We start from the raw sequence: 20,446 nt of genomic DNA, 5'->3' as shown, positions 1-20,446 counted from the left end.
CGTTGGTAGAACAACGCGAATAATTCCTGGCAAAAAGGCGGTATCTCAGCATTTGTGCAGCTGGCCGAGACACAAATATTTGCCCTTATTCGCTTGGGGGAAGGGCGGATTTTCCGACCGCTTCCTACGGGCGAAAGGAGCCTGACGGCACGGCAGGACCTCTACGGGGCCTCATCGCCTCAGTAGGCAGGACACTTTCTTGATGTTTCCCAGCCACGCTGCTGCGTTCCCAGAAAGCCGTTTGATTCCCGGCTACCTTGATGATACCGGCCTTCTTAACGGCAGCGATCGGTCCTGCTGTCTCCAGGGGCGTGGAGGCTTCCTGGGGCCGCCATCCCCGGCGGGCTGGCCCGGTGCGGGGCTGCGTGGAGCCGCCGGGGGTCAGGGTGCTGCCCTGGCGGGAGCCGGGCAGCTCGAGGGGAGCGGCGGCCGAGCGCTCCGGGGGCAGGACCGGCCGCCGCCCCGGCCTATCACAGCCACGGGAAGCGGCGGGCACGGCCAATCGGGAGCTCGGCTCGCCCCCTCGTGCCTCGCGATTGGCCAAAGCGTGTAGGGGCGGTGCCTCGAGGGCGGGCCGGACGCTCGGAGCCAACGGGGAGGTGCCACGGGGGCGGGGCCTTGTGAGTGCTGCGCGCCTGCCCCAGTGAGCGCCGGGGCCGGGCGGGGCGGCGCGTGCCAATGGGGCGGCGGGGGGGGGGGCGGGAGCGCCGCGCCGGGACGTCGAGGTGCCGGAGGGGAGAGGCGGCGTCGGGATAAAGCCGGCGGGGGATGCCGATGGCGCGTGTCGCTCACCGGCTCCCATCAGGGTCGCTCTGAAGTGTGGGGGGAACCGCAGCCGCACTGAGGTAGGCGGCGGAGCCCGGGGCTGCGGCAGCTTCCACCGGCGGGAGAGGTGAGGCGGCGGTGGAGCTGGGATCCGGTCGTGGGTGACCGGAGGGAGGAGAGGGTGCCTGGCCCCGACAGGAACGGAGCCCGCTGGTTGTGCTGTGCGGCCCCTGGCGCTGGCCCTGTCCCGGCCCTCGCCGCTTTGTTTACGGCGGTAAGGGGAGGGGACGTGAGGGAGGGCAGCGTGTGGCCGGGCGGCCCTACCCGGCGTTGCCGCCGGGGCATGAGTAGGGCGAAGACGGAGCAGGGGTCGGCGCTGCTGCGTGTGCTCGGCGCCGCCGGGCCGTCCCCCACCTGGGCTCCGGACCTCCTGCCCCGGGGAGACGCAGCCTCCCTCGATCTCCTCCGCGGCCCGCGCTCCGTCTTCTTCCGCCCCTTCCTCCCCGGCCGCGGCCCCACCCGTACGTGCCCAGCCTTCTCAGCCGGCGGCCCCCGGAGCCCCCGGGGTGGGAGCGCTGCTCGCACAGCCCCGAGGGCCGAGCGTAAAGCAGCGGCGACCGCCGCCGGGCTCGTCCCGCCCCATGCCCGCACCCGTCCGGCCGGCTCCGGCCGCCCCTCGGGACAGCGGGGCTGCGCAGCCGCCGGGCAGCCACCGCCGCAGGGGATGGCGGGGCTGGGAGCGGGCCAGGCCGGCCGGGAATGGCGGGACGGAGCGGGGAGGGTGGCACGGAGCCGGGCTTTGTTCCCGGCCCCGCCCCGCCTGGGGGTGCCCGGGGGCTCCGGCGGAGAAACGCGCGTCCCGGCTCCTGGTGGGGAGGGCGGTGCGGGCGAGCAGCGACGCCCCCGGCTGCCCGTGCCGCCCTCAGCGCAGCTGTCCCGCTCCCCCGCCTTCGGGTGAAACTTAGGAGTCTTGAGCGGCAAAGTAGGAGACGTGTGTGCGCGCCCTTCGCTTAGTGTGCAGCGCCTCGCTGATGGAGTCGCTCTGAGATGCTTTCAGGACCAAGTTTGGCTTCCACAGTTTTTACAGCCTCAGATAGCCGTACTTGTGTGGCTGTAAGTATTGTAGGGATTTAATTAGTTTTCCCTTCTCCGCTTTCAAGTGTATGTTTCTAATACTTTGGTCATATGATAATTTTTGTTGCTCAGTGGGCAGTTCAGTTTGTGCCTTGACAATCAGGGTAGCTCTAGCTAAAACATCCTGAGGAATCAGACGGAAAACATAAAAAAATCCTCTGAACACCCAACAAATCTCAAATATTTTGGTGGTCACTCATACTGAGGGGATTGCAAAAGCAATTTGCTAATACGATGTTGAAGAATAGTAAGGCAATCTGGAGACAAGGCAGCAGGAGTGTAACCTGGACTTCCTTGAGAACTATAAATCTCAAATGGACACTAGGGAAGAAATATACTAAACCAGAAAACTAGTTCTTTACTCCTTCGTGCACTGCATATCTCCCTGCTGCAGACTTAATGGAGTATATAGGGTAATTTGAGAAAGAAGGTGATTTGCTGATTGAGGGTTGAGTAAAGAGTGAAATTAACTGTAGTTTCTTAAGAAGTATTTCCTCACTGTGCCATTTCCTTAGTAGACTGTTTCAGTTGCTCTGCTTCTATATTGTTACTGTCGTGCTGAGGATATGTGCTGAATACTTCAGAACCTTTGTGGAAGATCGTTTACGAAGTGCTGTAAAACCACACTGATTCTTATCTTGTGACACTGTCTCAGGAAGGAAACAAACCCCTCCGTAAAAACTGTGTTGCAGGTTTAGTAAGTCACGTACTTAAAGATGAGAACATTTTCAGTGTCAAAAGCTTCCTTTATCCGGGGTTTGTAGAGGTCCTTAGTGGTACTTGATGGTGGTTGTTGCCAGTAGGCAACCGACCTCCCTGGGCTAATTGCAGCTGTGAATGACTCCTTATTTATATTCCAAAACTGATTTGGTTAAAGTCTGTGCTGACTTCTCTGGAAGTGGTTTCCTTGGAGCAGAGTGGTGGTATGTTCCTTTGGGATGTTGTAGAACATTGTTGCTGAGCTTCATTTCAAAAGAAAAGTTGTTTAATTCTTCTGTGAGGTTAGTTAAGGTAAAGTTGGAAAATTCAGCTAATTCTGATTCTGTTTGACTGGCCTAAGTGAACCAAAGCATGGTGATAGCTGGTTTTCGTGTAATAGCATAATACTTTTAAGAAGGGAAGTTGGAGGTTGTAGAGGCTAGGGCAAAAAGTAGAACATTTTTCATGTTACTGTATTAACACTTTGCAGAGTCATCCAGCTAGGCTTCAACAGCTCAAGAGTGGTCCTTATGTTTATTTCACTGTGAATGCTTGTCTTATTAAACTAATACAGTTGAGATCGTGCTGTCTGTATTTACTTTTTCTAAGACCTTAAGAAGATTATAATTCCCTTCAGTGGCTATGCATCAAGGAAAATAACTTGGAAAACTGGCATCAGGCAGGAGTTGCCTATTCTATATCTAGCTTTGTATTTCAAGGGGTTTTGTCTTCATCATCTTGCTGGGTGAAGACTACTACATTATTGTGTAAAGGGCCAAAGGACAAGTTTAATTTTTTTTGTTTGAGTTCCTTAAGACATGTGAAGGCAAACTTTTCACTTCAGTGGACTTGCATAATACAGGACATGGATGTATAATGTGCTCCTTCTTGCTTAGAGTGCCATGAGTTTTTAGCAGTTTTTACCTACTTTTAAGCCTTAGTTTAAAAGAAACTCTAAGTGTTGTGCAGATAATGTCGGAGGAAGGAGCTATGTACACATGTGGGTTATGTAACTTACTGTGAGAAAAATGAGGATAATATTTCGGGGTTTGTGACCCTGTACCTGTAGGTACTGGCCTGTCTTGCCAGTAGAAAATGCAACGTAGCTTATCGTCACTGGGAGGGCAGCTGGCGTAGCACATGGCCTGGCTGTGGTTTGCTGCTTTGTGCTCCTTCTGCGTGCTCGCACCCAAACAACTGTGAACCTTTACAACTTTCGTATTTGTAATAATCCTCCCAGGAATCACAGTGGGCTGGAGAAGTGTTGCAATGTTAGGAGGTTTTAGAATTCAGCATTATTCTTGTCTGGTCTTGCTCTAAATCTTGATGAACTCCAGTAATAGATTTTAGCCAGGCTGACTCAGCTAGGGTTGCTTCTGCCTTTTTATATTTACTAAAAGAGCAGTTCTTTCTGATATTTAGCTTGCTTACCCGCAGCACTCGACAGTTAATTGAGTGTCTGTGTACTGCCATATAGCTCTGTGTCTTCTAACACTTGTGTTGTCCTTCCTTTCCTTCCTTCCCCTCCCCCAAATCTATTGTAATCCTAATTCCCTCTGACATGAACACCTCCCAGGAAGAATGACAGAATACAACCTCAAACAGCAAGTGTCCAATACCATCACCAGAAGATACTAAAAAGGAAAAAAAATCCCCTTGAGCAAGTTAAACTAAAGTGTTTGATCTGGCTTCAGTTTTGAGTCATTTTTGTATTTATCCCTAGTTTTTCCTAGTGATTTATGTTTGCATGCAAAAATAGAAGAGGAATAAGTATTAAAAGCAAAACCAAACCAAACTTCTAAAGTTGAGTTTGGGTTCTCTGAAATGTCTAAATATTTGATCTAAATATTTGAGGTACAAGGACCTGATGCCCTGATGCTGTTGCTGTAAGGTTTGGGGTTTTATTGGTTTGTTCTTTACATAGGTATTCTTGCTCTTGTCACCAGAAGCAACATGAGGGTTTTTTTTTTTTTTTTTGTGGTTAGTGACAATAGTCAAAGCTGAGCTGCGAGGAGTTTGCATAGACCGTGGTCCAGGAGGACCTTTCTTCCATCATTTCAGCGGCTGCTTTGGCAGCTGGTCCATACAGGTGTAAGAGAACTTTACTTTTCAAGAGCTGGGGCTGGCCTAGCCTGAAATAGCTACAGACAAGAGTGTCTAGTAGTAGGCTTGGGACTACTGACATGCCACTTGAGTGGGCAGGTGGTGACTTTGGAATTAGTGTGGTGACCTATTATCTTCTTATTCCCTGTATCCCAGAAAATGGGAGAAGATTCATGGCTTGGACCTTTTTCTCCCCTTTCTTCTTAGATTTTTTTTTTTTTTTTTTAGTGAAGTTACATAGGATGGTCATGATAATAAAATAAGCTTGGTATGTTTTGTCAGCTAATTATTGGAAGGCTGCTTCAAAACTAAATAACTGATACTTTGGGAATATTTGTAATTTTATGTTAAAGCAGTTTGTCAGTGGCAGTTGCCAGCATTATTTTTCATCTTGGGTAGCAATTTTTCTTTTTAATGTTTGTTTTCCCTTATCTTGAGTGTTTCTAGAGAGTAATAGTATAATTTTGCTAAACCAGCTAAACCAGACTCTCTCTTGTTTGGGTGAGATTTCTTGTTCACCTTATCATACTAAAATGCTGTAATTGCCTTCTTCATATATTAATTAGTCTTTTTAGCATGCATTGGCCAGACTTCTGTAAAGTATTCCAGGGAAGATCCCAATTGGACTTTATAAAGGTTTTTTAATACTTTGGTGGGTGTATCTTGCTTGTAAACCTTAGGGATCCTGTTTTCCTTCCGTAGTCCTCTCAAGGCTTTTCTTTGTCTTCATAAACTGCAATTTATAACAAAAAATATTACTGCTCAAGTGTGTTACGTGAAGGGGGAAGAGAAGCTGTGAGTTAATTGCAGCTTTAGTAAGTATCACTTCTGCCAACAGTCCTTGGGCTTACTGCAGCTTGGGTCCCATTGGCATGATGTTGGCCATGCTTGTGCAGAGAGTGTCCAAGGAGCTCAAAGATACTCTGGCAGGTGCAAGTAAGTGAGGGAGAAGAATATAAAACAGTGTGTGCTAAAAAGATCATTGTGAGGTTATGACTAAGACCTGCCTTGAAATATGCAATCCCATTTGCTTAGCCTTTCACAGGCTTCCTGCTGTTGAACTTTCACTGCTGGTTTTTTGTAGTAGTCTCAAGGACAATAATTGTATAGGTTTTGCCAGCCCTATGCAGTTAGGTTTGTTTGTTTGGACTAACTGGATATAATGTTGGATATGTTTATAAAATAAGAGCTGGAGAGAGCATAAAAACTACAAATAGAGATAGTTTTGTTGTACTTGATCCAGAAGATAAGGCTCTAATAATTCAATGTGGGAGACTGTTTAAGGAGATTAATTAATTTTTTTTAAAAGTAAAGAAATATCTATACCATAAGGCTTGGGAGTGTTCTGATAAAATGAGACCACAGGAATTTGCATTTGAAGTTGGTATTGCAAAGAATGACTTTATTTCTCCACTGGAGTCCAGTTTTGCAAAATAAAGAAGCATCTCCTTTTGTAATTGCCATGTCCTAAGAGGACTTGGAATTAAGTAGACCTGGACAAAGGCTGATTCTCTTTAGAGGTATTAGCATGGAAAATAGCTGAAGTGTTCCAATTAATTTTCATCTCTTTCATGAGGATAGTCCTTATCAACACCACTTCTGCTCTTGTGCTAAATCAGAAAGAACTGCTGGGGTTGTGCCCATGGCGCTGGACATTTTGACCTTGACGGAATTTTCATGGTTTTTAATTGAACTAATCTAATCTGCCAGTAATGCTGATTGTGTTTAAAAAAAATGCTGTAAGCAAAAATGCTAAGATTTCTACCTCTGTAGACATCATCCAAAACATCCTGTATCATCTGAAAAGCAGAAGAATTACTGCCCTGTGCACTGTGACTGGCCTGTTTATTCCCTGGGATAGGGCAGTGAGTAGTCACTGGTCCCATGATGGCTTTTCACGTGACTTGGGGGCTTCTGGATACCCCACATCAACTCACAAAAAGAAAGGAGTTGCAAATGAGTGCTCTTATTCTTTGCAGGAGTAGCAGTATGTGTAGGTGTCTCTGACATCTTCACTTTGATATGGCAAAACTGGTACTCTATTTCTTGACAAAGAAATCATGGAGATCTTGCCCCATTCCCTCTGTTTCTTCAGGTTAGACATTACCATTGCCACCCTATTTGAAATTACTTTGGTGGTAGATGTTGCATATAAAATTTGGGATCAGAGATTTTTTTCAGATGGAGTTGATACATGTGTATATTTATATGTATTTATATGCACCCACCTGCAGAATTGATAGGTGTGGATAGCTGGGGAGGATGAGAGTGGTAGATAGCAAGTGTAGGAACAGAAGGCTGGGTAAACAGAAGTACAAAATAAGTAGAACAAGCTTTTGAGAGTTTTTACCTACACATTTCTTTAGTGCTTTTGTATAATTTTGGGCCTTCGCTGTATTAGGGGAAAAATGAACCTTATTTAAAGCATTTATGAACTCTTCTCTTCCTGTAAGTCATGATCAGGCTATGCTATTACAGTCTGTAGTTCAAAGTCTGTAAACAAACCGTAAGTTAGGCACAGATTGTACTTGTATTTTTGTGGTGCTGAGGTAAATTGTGTGCAACTGATTTGATCCACTTTGAAGCCCAACTTTGTGTCCCCTGGGAGGGTATCTTAAAGGTATTGCATAGTGTATTCCATGTTGTGACATAGTGCAAGTCGTTGTTATCTTGTCTTGCCTTTTAAAGAATAGAATTTTAAGAATAAATAATTCCATTTTCAAGTATGTCCTAGTCTCCATAATTTGAAAGTTGTTTTTATTTCATGTTCCCATCAAACCATATCTAGTATATCAAACTCTTATATCTAACTTATGTAGTTTAAATGCATAAAATCTTTGTGACTCTAACTCAATGATACTGACATTTGTCAGGGACAAAAGACATTCTAAAGTTTTTAGGTGGCTGTCTGAAAACTACTATGTGATTATTATGGGAAGACTAGAATGCAGAGGAGAGAGATAAATCACTAGGGTTTTCTTAATGTTGTGTGCCTAAAAACAAGAATAATTCAGCTACTTTAATGTTTATGTTATTGTTATGCTGGAGAAGGCAGACTGGCCTCGTTTGAGTTTTTAAATGAAAAACAAATATATCTCGTATCTCACCCTGTGTAAATACAGACTATGAACTCTACAGTTTAGGGAAAAAAGAATGGCTTGAGATGGTCTGCAGGTACAACGAAGTCCCCATTGTGATCATTGTAGTTCAAAAGCAGTTAGCACTACTGCTTTTTATGCAATATTTGTGTTCTGTTTCCAGAGGCCAGAGATACTTGCACTAGGTTGGGATATATCAATTGAAATGTTTTTCTGCAACTGCTTGAGTAGCTAAGAAATCTGCTAACTGATGTTATACTTGCTATATTATATATTATTGATGTTCTACTTCATCATTGTCCAGTCAGCATATTGGAAGAACTAATGGTGTTTTATATATAGGACCTGAGTTTAACCTCTATTGAAGATGCTTTGAGAGGAGGAAGTGGGGAAAGCAGCTTCCTGCTCTGTTCAAGGGAGTAAAGTGATGAGGCTTATTTTGGTGTGGGTGGGGCAGTAGGGAGTTGTTATTTATTTATTTAATTCATATAGACCTTAGTACTGAATGTGCATAGAGTTCATGTTAGTTCCTCCTGATGTGATATCATAACTAGGAAAAAATGCCGCATTTTTCATTGTGTAGCTACAGTACAGAACTGGTCAGCGTTCTATAGTTTTTAGCACATTTTTAGAAAGAGAATGTATTTTGAGCTTTAACAGTCTGTTAAGGAAAGAAATATTCTACATAAGATGTTGATTTCTTTATTATTCCGTAATTTCAAGTGCTTAAACCCTGCTAGATGCTGATCTTCAAAAGCTGATTGAATAAAAAGGGATTGTTGGTTATGGTTTGAGGAAATTGCCAAAAGCAGTTTGAAGGTGTGATATAAAGTCCTGTTCTTTGGATCTAATTTATTTAGTTTCAGGCTCATTTTTAGTTTAGCTGTGCTTGCAATTTATTTTGTAAAAAGGGAAAAAAGGAGTTTGGTTTCTAAAGCCATTTAGCATTTTTTGCATTTTCTCAATTGTTGCCATAGTGGTGGTGGTGCAGAGGTCAGAGTTTAAAGCTTGTTGCCTACACTGCACACTCATGGAAGTTCTCATTTTTCCTGTGGCTGAAACTTTGTTAATGTAGATGATGGTGAGCAGTGGTGTTCAGATGAATGCAAACACTCCAGACAAATTGTTGTGTTTTACTGTTGCAGGCGGCAGTGCATCTGAGGAGATGATGGTTGTTGCCCTTGATAAGGGTCTGCTGTTTTCCCTTCCTAGTGCATAGGAAATAAGAGGGCACAGGTGATGATAAATTCTAGGGGACATAAGATTAGGCAAGCTGGAGTCCTTCTCATTTCTTCTCATGGAAATACTTGTGTTCTAGCACAAATTTTTAAATAATACACAGACTTAGACTTAGCTGTTTTCCTGGTGGAAGCAACATTTCTTTAAGGTAGTCTGAACATCTGAATTCCTTCCAGTCTCACATGGTAAGAGGAAGGAACTGTAATTTCTTGGTCCTCTGCAGATCACTTGCAGATTGAACACTTGCAGAGAAAGTATTTCTCTGCTGCAGTTTCTTGAAAAGCAGCAGAGAAGTACTGTCTCTCAGATTGCTAGTACAGATTAATATTGATGTAACTGAAGATAGTTAAGGTCACTTTTTGGGGGTCCCAAAATATTTGGTTCTGTACTACAGCTGAAGAAACACTCTAAATCAACAGTCAGAAAATAGCAGGGGTAAAGCAGCAATCAGAGGGCATTAGCACCTTGGAAAAGTGTAACTGCATCACTGTTTTCTGAAGGCAGTGGCTCCCTTGTCTTGTAGCATTAGTAAAGGCAACTTTCCTAAAGAGAATTATCTGAGAAACTGAAAAGGTCTTAGGCCTAAATAGAAATAGCCATTCCACTATGGTAAAACTACAGTCTGAGTTTTAGAATGCTGTTAATACTTGGAAATAAGACTCCAAAAGATAAAAAGTTGTGGTAAAGATTCAAAGAACAGACAGGGTTTGGGGCCCTGACCTCGTGGATATGATTTGGAGTTCACTTGCTTAGTCCCTTTTCATGCAAACTAAGGAAAAGAGAATTCAAATAACTCATTTTTAAGTTTGACTTTTCATGGTCAAATTATTACATATTTAGTACCAAGCCCTCAAATTTATCTTGCAAATCCTTCTTCACTACAAATGGGAGTATTTTCAACTGAACATCGTTAGTTTTTAAATGGAGTGCTGTTTGTAATTCTTGGAAGAAAGTGTTGAACCAGTAAAACACATGTAGTTTTCAGGTGCAGGTGGTTGGTTATATTCCAAAGTTTTGTTATGATATGCAGTTTTTTCTTCTTGTCCCATGAATCCTTTTAGGTGATCTTGATGTGCCTTTTGAGTGTTATCTCATTTCCGTGTAAATTATGTAAAAGCTGAACCTACTTAATATCATGCCAATGATCTAGGCACCTTCCAGTTGCAATCTTTGTATTTAATGAAGTTCTCCCTGCCCAAGCCCCCTGAAGGTTTGGTTTTTGCATTATTGACCCTGTGTCTCTCCTGTTTATGGCTTTTGTGGTTCCTCACAGTTAATTGATCAGCACTCATCCAGCCTCACTGGCTGTGTGGATTATGGAATGGAAGAAAAGCTGTTTTTCAGTAAGGAGGTGGTTGGTGAAATTAGGAGACTATTGCAGGAGTACTCTGTTCTTGATAGCATTTGAACATGATGAACACTCAGTTCATCATGCACCATTTTTAGTTTGTGGTGTTGATTATTGTTATACACTATTAATATACTTAAAACTTTTACAGGAAGCAAAAGAACCAAGTTGTTACTAAAAATCCTCTGTTGATACACAGTGTGCCAAGCTTCAGTAAGGAAATGTAGTTGATTTGGGTTTAAGGAGCCTGGGAAACACATTCCTCCTTTTTATTCTTCCAAAATCCAATTTTATAAGGTAATTAGCTTAAAAGTGGCTTCTATAATATTCAGGTGCTCTCAAGCTCTTATTTTTGCTATTTCTGATGTCAGTCACCAGTATCACTTGGGAGGACAGCAAGCCATAAGCTCAGTATCGTCCAGTAGTGCATGCTGTTGCTGAAGAAAAGGCTGGGAGAACAAGGGGACTGGTCAGCCACTGGAAATCTTTCAGCCTTCTGCTGTCATTTCCCTGTGCGGCAGTAGAAAAAATGTGCAATTAGTCTGTAACATGAAAGTCTTGTATATAGTCAATATGTTGTATAATAAATCTAGTTTATCGTTAACAGTGTTGTTTTCTTCCTTCTACCTCCTGTATGAGGGGTGGTGTAAGTTGACAAGAGGACAGAGCTCACCAGGGGCAGTGTGTTATCTTAGGAGTGCTTGTGACAGCAGGTTACTTAGCTCTAGAAAATGCTGAAGTTATGGGTCAGCCACAGGTTTGGGTGACCATAGTGCCATTGTGTAAATGTTTGCCCCTAAACTTCAAGCTTTTTCTTGTACTTTTTCAAATGATGTCATAAAAGCTGATATAGTTCATCTCTGCTTTTATTCTACCTGTGTAAAAGCAAACAATGTATTGAAGCCTGGTTAGGGTTTGTAGCATGGAAGCACCACTTCTAGCACATGGCTAAAATTATTAGTATTTCTTTCTTTCTCTTGAAGTATCATCTTATTAAATCTTTTGGACCAGTAATTATAAAGAAAGCTCTAATTTAGTGTCTTGTATGAACCTTCTTAAATGAAGGTGCTGATACTTTGATTTCCAGCAACATTTGTGTTAATCCCCATGCCTGAAGTTTTTGGAAGTGACCTGCTGTACCACCTCTCTTACACTTAGCAATATGTGCTGGATTGGAGCATCTTAATTGCTGCTCAAGAGCTAAAGCTGAGTTCTGTCTTGCATAGTGGCCAACATTGTAGCAGCTACCCTGAATATAATACAACAGCTTGAAAATAATGCTCTGTGAACACCCCTCCCCCCACCCCCCCAAAGTTGATGTAATTAGAAGTTACGTGTGCTGTTACTTGATCAGATTTGAAGTTGGCTGGATTTTTAGTTGTGTTTTCCAATTCAGGTTGTTAAGAGGAGTTCTGAATTCTTTTAGATATGAAAACTTAGAGGTAGCATCAGTTTTCTTTGTACTATTTTTGAACCTTATGATAGCAAACCTCTTGTATTTTCAACTTTATGATGTTTCTTTTTTTCATGTTCTTCTTAACTTTTCATAAATCTTCTGTAGGGGTGAACCCCAAACACTGAAACTGCACCTGTGTGATACCTTTGACTTCAAATCTGATAAAGTTAGTTACATTTTAACTTGTCAGCTGCCCTTAGGAAATGAAGCCAAATGACCCAGCAATATGCTGTAGCTACTGTAAGCTTCACTGGCATCTCTTGGAGACTTTTGACCTTTTTGCTAACTTTACTGATACTTTCTTTTTCCCATAGTCAGGAGTTAATCTGACGAGATTAGATTCTATAGAATACCTCAGATTGTATTCAAATTAACTTTTCTTGAAGTTCTGGGTAGCAGATAGAGTATAAAATTCGATATTGCTCAGTGTGTACAAAAAAACTTGAGTACATTGCATGGGTTTTTGTGGGCTTCCCACCCTCTGATCTCTTTGCAAACAGCCTACTAGCTGAACTGACAGTACTTTCCTAAAGCTTGGACAGTCAAGTCAGTTTTCAGCTTAACTTTATTTCTTTCCTTAAGCAACTGGGCTGTTGGGTGGTGTAGGAGGGAGGGGAGGGAGGGAAGATTAAGGGAAGGGGAGATGAAGCCTGGTGTGGTGAAGAAGGAAGATGTGTTTGTGTTTGCTCTGAAGGCAGCAAGCAGGGAAGCCTCTAAACAATGGATTATGTACCTGTGGATGTATGTTTTGCTTGAGGTACTGAGCTGAAATGTCAGCATATGCTAGAGTGGATTTCTGTCTGGGTATGGAGGGTAATAAGGCATGGGTTTAATTGTGTTAAAGTGCTGTTCCCAGTGATTTTATCTAGGGAGGAGTTAAAGGACAGCTGACCCACTCTCTTTCAAAATGAGGTGAATGTAAGGTTTGGCATGAGCTGATTCAAACTATTGCTTACCTTTAATTTTAAAAAATGGAGCAAAAAGAAGATAAAAAAGGGAATAGTAGTTTATTGATGTAGGTAGGATGAAAGGCGATACATTTCTGCTGTGCAGAAAACGATGTTAACTTACCCTAATTGTCTGAGAAGGTAAAAGTGACGTGTATTTGATGCACTGCACTGTCAAATGCACAGATGGTGGAAAACAGTTGACGTTTTTATTAAAGAACTGCAAAATTTAACAGACAAAATTCACAGTCAGAATTTTCTCTGTCTTTAAATGCTTTCCTTTGTAATTGGTCAAGTCTTTAAAACACTTAACTTGTTTTTCCAAGGAATTACGTAATGCATTCCCAATTTATATATAATCATCAGGTTGCCTCTTATTTGCAAAAGTTTGTCTAATTTTTTTACATGTCTCACAGTCCTACTTTTAAGCTGTCTTTAGCATCTTGAAATCTTCAGGATGTGGCTTTTTACTTCTAGATTGCACGTATATGGGTCTCTCTTTTGTATTTTTGGAAACACTAATTAAGAAGTGGAACAAATTGTACATAAAAGAATTGATGATGATTCAATAGTTCACACATCCTTAAAGGAAACTACTGCATTTGTGCTGCATCAGAGCACTGAAAATCATGTTGTGTGTACAGGGTTTTTTACAAATTTTTCCTGGAAAATTTTCAAGCTGTGGAATTTTAAAATTCCTGGAATTTTTCAAGGTATAAATTTTAAAAAGAAGAAAAAAAATTTCCCCGTATAAACTAGATGTTCCAGAGTGGTGGACTGCTACTGCATGATGAGACTTGAATTGCTGAAAGCAGTTGAAAGTGCTTGATCTGCCTTCAGGGTAAAATTAAAAATACTAAAGTGCCTTTTTTTTTTTTTTTTACTGTAATTTGGCACTATAGAATAAAAAGAAACTGCTGCTTAGGCAAGTTGTGGCAAGTATGTCAGCTGCATACAAACTTCTATTGTGAAGGAATCTCCAGAAGTTCTCAAGGCTTTGTTAGGAAGACTCAGCTGAAGTATTGTTTTGTTTCTTTTTCTGACCACATCCTCCTGCTAACTGAGCAGACAAAAAGTCAGAGAAGAAATTAATAAAAGGGCTAATATGAAAAAATTGATTCAGAATTACTTGCATTTTAGAGTAGTTATATATGATTAATAAAAATATGTTTGTAACTAAAGTGCAATTAAAACTTTTCATAAGGAATGGATGCATGCAGAATATGCTGAGCGTGGGAAACCAGATGTTATTTTGGTGTCAGTTTTAATTTTTCTCTTTCATGGGGAAAAAAATCATTAGGAATAATTAGCTTCTGAGCAGAACAGCAGTTTTGAAGACAAATGTAACAAATAGATTTTGACAGTTTTAAACTTTTCAGTGATAAATTCAGAATTCTAAAGCATTGGGAAATTGTTGACATCTCTAAGTGTCTAAGGTTTGATTTTTATTTTTCTCATGTCTTTTTCAGAGTTCTGTACTTCATTTGTCTGTACTGTGTTTGGAGATCTTTCTCCAGTTTTTGGCTACGTACCAGCCGACTCAAAGCTGTTTACATCTTTTTCTACTCTTACATCGAAGCACAACGTGTGACTCGGGGGAAAATGTCTTGATGGATCCATCCTAAGTGTGATAGCTCTCATCAGTGGTTAACAATGGCTTCTAAGTGGTAAGGTCTTTCTCGCAGTAGTGTCATAAATAGATTTTCATGTATCTTTTTCTGTTTTGCTTGTCTATATTGTACTGTTAACACACCTTGACCTGCTACTTCAGATATCAGTTGTCCGACTAGAAGTCAGTCTGTCTGTACTGTGCTAAATCCAACAAGAACATTTGTTTTAATACAGTGTAGTAACTAACTGATCATGGCCAGAAGTGAACGTCTAAGGAAGAGGTCAAGAAGAGAGCAAATAGCCTCTCAGTCATCTGCATCTTGGGGACTTCTGAAGCCAGATGTGGCTTCTGTGCGTTTAGTAATTCTTGAATTGCACATTAAGTATTTATTTTATGAAATTTCTGTACATTCAACAGTTCTCGTAAGTTTTCTTTCACGAACATAAGTGCTCCGTGCAAGTGGGAGTCGGTGGGAACAGAGCCCTCCCTCCTTGGGGATATACGGGGCGTCTGCGCTCTGTCCCCTTGTGGCTGCAGTCGGGTACTGCAGCTCATGGCAAGGGCAGTCAGGAGGCGTGGAAAGCTTCGGGTTGGAAGGGACCTCTAGTTCCTTACTCAGTGTTCTCATTCCTAGGTCAGTGCCATCTATAGATGCTCTTTTCTTTGCTGCTTTGCATGTAAGGATTTTACCGGTAGGAAACAGGTATGCAGTGATGTCAAGTACAGGGCAACTATTGTCACTAAAGCACTTCTGAGCTGAAATGAGTATGGATAGATCCAACCAACATCTAAACTGTCCTTCAAAAATTATATAACACTGCTTTTCTGCAGTCAAGTAGTAAAACAAATAGACCATGCTTTCTTTTGGCCTTTGAGAACACATGGTACATTGGTGTGATGGGACAAAATATTGAAGTGCCATTGTTGATATGATATTTGCTATGTGGACTTTTGTATTCAAGACAGTTTTATTAGTTATATATTCTGTAGTACTTTATAGAATGTAAAAAATATTTTATGCTCTATTAACTAATTGTCATTAATAATTGGAATATTATAAGTTCTAGAATATTTCTTCATAGTGCTCACTTTCCCTTTGTTTGTATTGTTCTGTATATTCTATACAGGAGAAGTATACAAAAAATTAGAATTTGAATGCATGATAAGATCTGCCTTTGGAACATTTCTAGCGTATCATGTACCCGTGTTTGTTCCTACTACTGTTTTTCATTTCGTGATATATATATAATACTGACTTGCTTAACTATCCTTTGTTAAAATTTTATACCATAATTATTTCTGTACTGATGTATTCTTTCTCTCAAAATATAATAAATTTTGTTGCTGCAGAGGTTTACCTTAAAAACCGTATCTTGCTATTGCTCAAGGAAGGCAAGTACATCTTTGAACATTAGCATAGGAACTCCAAATCAGTCTTTTATTTTTCTGTAGAATTTAGAGGCAGAGGGTTTGAGAACATTACTATAATTTTTTAATGTAAGTTTTTCTTCCGTGCATGTTTATCCTGCTTGGGACAACTTTAGTTTTATCTAATTTTAAAAGTTTTTAGTACTTATGTATGTTTGTACATTTCTATATGTTTATATAGAAAATGTGCTCCAATTACAAACTTCAAATGTTCAAGTTTGAATTTTGTAGTTTTTTTTTTTATTGGGAACAAGGCTGCACATTACTGATCTAGTTTTTGGAATACTTTTCAGTAATTACTATGCTTTTTATACTTGTTCCGAGATGTTTAAAAAGCAATCCGGTTTTTAACAAATCAGATTTAAAACATATTCTTGGAACTGGGTCTACAGCTTTTGTATCTATTGTCTTCTGTATTAAAAGCCTACTGCATTCTGTATAGGCAATAAACATGCTGTGTTTGTTTTTAATTTTTTTTAGTCTTGTTTTTCACTTTAGTGAGAAGTGGTCTCTCAGGGTCTTTTTTCCTGTTGGAGCATGCAGAGAGAGTTTAATTCAAGTACTTTTCTTTAAAAATATGTGTGATACGGAAAAATAACATAGATGGGAAAATGTGCCAATCGACGTTCTTCTTTGGTATTGCTAATTTACTCCCTGGAATCAGTTTCCTTATCGACCTTGTTGCTCAGGGTTTTTGTCCAGTCAGGTCTTGAAAAGCTCACATGATTTCTCTGCAAAATTGTCTGGAGCACCAGTTATGCTGAAAAGCCTATTTCTGTAAAAGTAATTCCTGAACAGTATTCAAAATAATTAATGTGCCTGTTAATACTTGACAAGCATTTTTGCAAGTGTAGCACCTAAGTTTGGTTACTTTCTTTTCCAGCATAATTAATAAAGGACCATCATGAGGAGAAAAGTGTGGTGGTTCTTTTAATGTATTTTATTAAAAAAATCCCCAGGCTTTCTTATTCTTCCTTTTCTTTTTTCTTCTCCTTAAATAATCGTTTAGGATTAAAGCGGTGCTTGTTACTCACTTGTTACTCTGCTCAGCAGTTTCATTAGTTCTGTCAATATAAATTCTAAGGTGGATCTTGGAAAAATAAACAGAAAATTTAAGTGTTTTTTAATCACAAAGCTTCAATTAAGGTATAATACGCTCAGCGGGCCTCACTGACTTTTGGTAAGGCTTTTTGTGGGCTTTCCCCCGTGCCTCCTGCTTCATTTGAACATTTGTTCTCACTCTATTGCCTGACTAGAGAGGCATGTTTCTGCTGCAGAGCTTTGTAGACCATACCTAATTGTAGTGACAAACGACTTGCAGAATGCCTCATACTCGATGCCTTGTGTTGTTCACATAATGTGGAACATCTGGGGCACATCTACAAAACAGACCGCAGAAGATGGAAATGCTAATAGGGACACAGAAGAGCTGCTTAATCTGTGAAGTGGGAAAGTGTCTGTCAGACTAGAGGGGAAAAAAACTGTTGAACCTGTCTAATAGAACTTACTTTCCCTAGGATTCTGGAGACTTGGTGCTTTGTGGGGGTTTTTTTGTTGGTGTTTTTTTTGTTGTTGTTGTTTTGTGGGGTTTTTTGGGGTTTTTTTTTTTTTTTTTGGAGTTTCCTATTCAGGCGGCATTCAACATTCATAAATTTTCTGTTTTCAACATTTTGTAAATTTTTTTTATTTTTGAACTTACTTTCTGACATGAAGAACAGCTGTTTAGCTTGATAATGAACCATAAATTTTAGTTTGATTGTTTTGGTTGTTTTTCTTTTGACCACATTTTAAAAAATGTAATCTGATTGTATATTGAGCATAATAAACAAGGCAGTACCTTTAGGTGTTTTTTAACACTTAAAATGAAATCCATTTGGCCTTCAAAGGGGCTAGACCTGTGGTGACTTTCTTTTAGCAGTCTCACGTGCATCAGCAGGAAGATGCTGAAGAACTCTGTATGTTAACTTATTTTTCTCTTGCTTAAAATTGAACTATTACAGCCTTCTTAAAATATGCATATATACGCACATATGCAGCTATCTGTATATATGTTCAACTCTTATTTTTCAATGCTTTTTTTGGTCAGGCAGCTGTTATATATTGGTGTGGAGATGCTGTTCTCCATTTGCAGCCAGCAATTGTTTGCTTGAAAGTCATTGACTTGGAGAGGTGCTTAATTTAAAAGTAACAGTAACTTCTACATTAAGGTATAGGTGACTGTACAAGTTACAGTAAAGACTCTTAACAGTTTGAATCCATGACATATAATGGAATGGAAACCAGAAATGTTTAGGGAACTGGAAAATGCTTATTCCGTTGTTAATAGCTAATGAAAATACTGTACGTCTTTAAACAAGAAAAGTATATCAGTGTTCTGTTGTTGTTGGTTTTTTTTTTTTCAGAGGTCTGGGTAAAGCACAAGTGATGCAGCTACTTCTGATATCTCCTATGTAGCTGCAAAGCTTTCCTGTGGAAGCCCTGAGTTGCCCTCACTTGTGCCCCTGCTTATCAGGGCTTTATGCATCTTGCCCCCCTCGGCCCAGGGCAGTTTCCATGGACAGTGCACCACTGGTCATGAAGTTCTGGCTCAGAAATGCATAATGAAGTGCAGCAAACATCACTTCTGATGCAGAACTGTTCCTTTGATTTGAGCCACTCCTTAAAGAATATAAGGATTCAGTCCAAAACATACAACACAGTTAAGGAATGAATAACAGGGTTAGGTGAGGAAAGGAGCCTTCTCCCTTTCAGGTGTACTTAGCTCCTATTCTTAATTTTAACCACATTTCATTGGCTCTTCTGTGTGAGTGATAAAAGCTAATCTTAGCATGGACAAAATGACAATAGTCACACCTCTTTTACGTTTCCTTAAGGAGGAAGTAATTTCATTTTGTGAAAATTTTTGGAAAAGAATCGTCCAGTCTTTCACAATTGCCAGTCTTTTATTATTAAAAGTCACAAGTAAAGAAAGCACTCAGGTGTTCTTTAGTCTTTCTATTCTCATCAGATGACTGGAGGATCACTTTTTTTCTTTAAATAAAGAAATTCTTCCCTTCGTTGGTGATCATGTTCAGCCAGGTTCTTAAATTTCAATTTCCTCTCTCTCCTAGAATTATTTATTCTAGCAGTGCATTTAGCAACCGTTTAGTTATGTGCTAATAATGAAAAATTGTTTAGTTTTAAACTTGGGGGGTTTTTTCTTCTCTTCTTACTAGAAATATTTTTCAACTTTAATTTAGTACCTTAGTTGGACCCCTGTTTCACCCAAGAATGTTGTATCTTTCCAAATAGGAAATTAGATTTCATCTAACACTGAAAGTTAGAATTTCCTCTCCTGTGCTCAAAGCCCTGAAACCAAAACCTCACTAAACCTAAACTATATCTGTTCTCTTTCCTTTATACAAATTCTAAAAGTGCAAATTGTCTGCATATTTTCTTGTTTTCTGTTAAACATGAATGACATTTTGCAAATATTTATGTATTTAAAGCTGCAATACTGTGGTGGCCATAGGCCCATGTGGACTTCTACTGGGAGCATCCTCTGCAATATGTGGTATTTTGGTTGTTGTTACTGATTTTTTTCCACCTCCTTAAGACAGGAGAGAATTGTATGTTAATTAGAAAACAAAACAAAACCCACCGAAAGGCTTCTCACTTTGATCAATGGAAACAATATCCCATAGCAGTCTATGCTTGCTATAGAAAAAAGGGGATACTAAATTTACATGGAAGAATTGCTTGAAATTACTACCAAGTACTCATGTGATGTATGACTATGGTAATTGTCATGTACTATCTGATAAGTAAGTTCCTTAAGTATCAAAGTTTGTCCCGGCCTTGATTTTCATATAATTATTGTGTGTCCCCAGTAAGGAGAAGGCATCTTGCTCTGATCAGGAGTGAATTTGTTTTCCTTTGATACAGGTGCCAATCTTTCTATAAGCCACAAGTGTTGAAGGCTTCAGCCCTGAGTATTATAGTACAACTACATTTAGTGTAGGGTTGGGGCTGTTTTGTATTCAAATCTAATTGCACAGAATAAATGCTGCTGCCAGAACTTTCTGGTTATGTTCAGATTATCAAGTGGAAATGCATTTAAGTTATTAAGTAAAAAGAAGGGGCAAAGACATTTGTATTGCACAAGAATTGGAGTGCTGTTGCTTTACACTGAAGGAAGTCTTTCATTTATGATTTAAATAGGAATACTACTTTTAAAAAATCTAAACTCAGATATTTTCAATTGAGGCGTCTTGTAATGATTTAGAGATTATTATTTCTGTCTTTGACACAGAAAAGAAGGGAGAAGATTTGAAGTTCTGTCCCAACATATATGTGGGCAAACAGAGAATACCTAACTTTTTAAAATAATACTCACTTAGGAAGATAGATACAATAGTTTTAACTATCTCTAGCTAAGAGTAACTTTCTGAAGTCTCACAGACAGCATTTCTCTGTGAGAAATAATTTGTTCATCAACTTGATTTAGCTGCTGTTGCACAAATGGTTTACAAATACCTAATTAAGAAAATGAAGTACTTACTTATTCTGTGACTATTTTAATATTAGTCCAGAAATCTTGATCTCTATTGGGACATCGTTCTGTTGACACAGTGGTTT

The 20,446-nt window shown here is 40.3% G+C and overlaps 1 protein-coding gene across 4 annotated transcripts in view; it reads left to right on the top strand.

The window, feature by feature from the left end:
- Window positions 1-20,446, top strand: part of FRYL (FRY like transcription coactivator) — a 167,122-nt gene that overhangs the window by 4,172 nt on the left and 142,504 nt on the right. The window contains exons 1-2 of one of the 4 annotated variants that reach the window (XM_014887949.2): window positions 692-892; window positions 14,259-14,456. The gene's annotated coding sequence lies outside the window, so the exon portion shown is untranslated. Of the gene's footprint in view, window positions 1-691; window positions 893-1,743; window positions 1,879-14,258; window positions 14,457-20,446 lie in introns of those variants that run through there. The other 3 variants (XM_014887950.2, XM_014887953.2, XM_014887952.2) reach the window with 3 other exon arrangements.

The sequence above is a fragment of the Sturnus vulgaris genome, chromosome 4 (genome assembly GCF_052056855.1).
Source record: "Sturnus vulgaris isolate bStuVul1 chromosome 4, bStuVul1.hap1, whole genome shotgun sequence".
Taxonomy (NCBI): domain Eukaryota; kingdom Metazoa; phylum Chordata; class Aves; order Passeriformes; family Sturnidae; genus Sturnus; species Sturnus vulgaris.
The sequence above is the reverse complement of the archived record's forward strand: the minus strand, read 5'-3'. Positions and strand labels throughout refer to the sequence as shown.